Genomic DNA, 1063 nt, shown 5'->3' with positions numbered 1-1063 from the left:
AGGGGGCCGGGTTGGAGGGGGCGGGGGCAAGCGTGCACAAGTGCTTTTTAATCGGCCACAAAATGTTGCTCAGCTTTAGAGGCGCCTCGCAGCGCACTGCCGTACTGCCGTGCAAGCGCAGAAAACAGTTGTTCTGTTTTTATCATCCGTAAAGGTCACGCTTTCAACCGAAATACATCTTAGCAAATATATTTGCTAATGTATTTCCTACCGTGGATTGCTACGCAAATCAGTCTTCCTCTATTAATCAAAATTAAAAATTGACTACAGAGTGGGTTGCTCAGCGGAGAATGTCACATCAACAGATATCAGGACGAGGAATTCTCATACATCATCATAGCAACTCGTCTTGAACGAGCTCGGTCCGATTGCAGAGCGAGCGCGCTGACCACTGCGCTACGACTGCTGCTCTGACAAAGGCCAGCTCCGATGCGGGGAGTTTACACAAGCGCTCTCCGTCGGTGAAAACCAAAAGCATCCCTGGTGGGGATCGAACCCACGACCTTCGGATTAGAAGTCCGACGCGCTATCCTCTGCGCTACAGGGACTGTTGACAGCAAGAGTCTTCGGGGTCGCCACCAGGTTGCTCCGGAATTTCCACGGACAGCCGAGGAGAAAGGGGAGGGAAAGAGAGGGCTACGATTTGGAGGATCAGAAGAACAGGGACATAAACCTGACCAGGTAAAGTACAGTGCGCCTCAGGGACACAGCGCACATGACTAACGCGTGAGGAGAGAGAGGAACACAGAGTCAGAGAGACAGACAGAGACAGGGCAAGAGAAGAGACCCAAACGCAAGGACCAGCCTGAGCGAGAGAGAAAGGAACAGACGCCTCTCCGCTCCCGTCCCCGTCCCGGGCGGAAGCTAATGAGGGCGGAAGCGCGACTGGCACAAGTCGGATTGGATCGACGGCGCGCCACACACTCAAGGCGTCGCGGCGTGGCGTGGCGTGGCGTGGCGTGGCGTGGCGTGGCGGGCCGGCGGCGTCCCCAGAGACAGGCCCGCGGACCGCGCCGAGCCGAGCCACGCCCGGCCACGCCACGCCGTGATACGCCCTACGGAG

At 57.2% G+C, this 1063-nt stretch overlaps 1 non-coding gene across 1 annotated transcript; it reads right to left on the bottom strand.

Annotated features, from left to right (window-relative positions):
• Positions 1–475: 475 nt before the first annotated feature.
• Positions 476–548, bottom strand: Trnar-ucu (transfer RNA arginine (anticodon UCU)). The gene has a single exon. It is a non-coding gene; the product is annotated as a tRNA-Arg (tRNA).
• Between the last annotated feature and the right edge of the window lie 515 nt (positions 549–1063).

The sequence above is a fragment of the Frankliniella occidentalis genome, unplaced genomic scaffold, assembly GCF_000697945.3.
Source record: "Frankliniella occidentalis isolate FOCC.00 unplaced genomic scaffold, Focc_3.1 Scaffold194, whole genome shotgun sequence".
Classification (NCBI taxonomy): domain Eukaryota; kingdom Metazoa; phylum Arthropoda; class Insecta; order Thysanoptera; family Thripidae; genus Frankliniella; species Frankliniella occidentalis.
The sequence above is the reverse complement of the archived record's forward strand: the minus strand, read 5'-3'. Positions and strand labels throughout refer to the sequence as shown.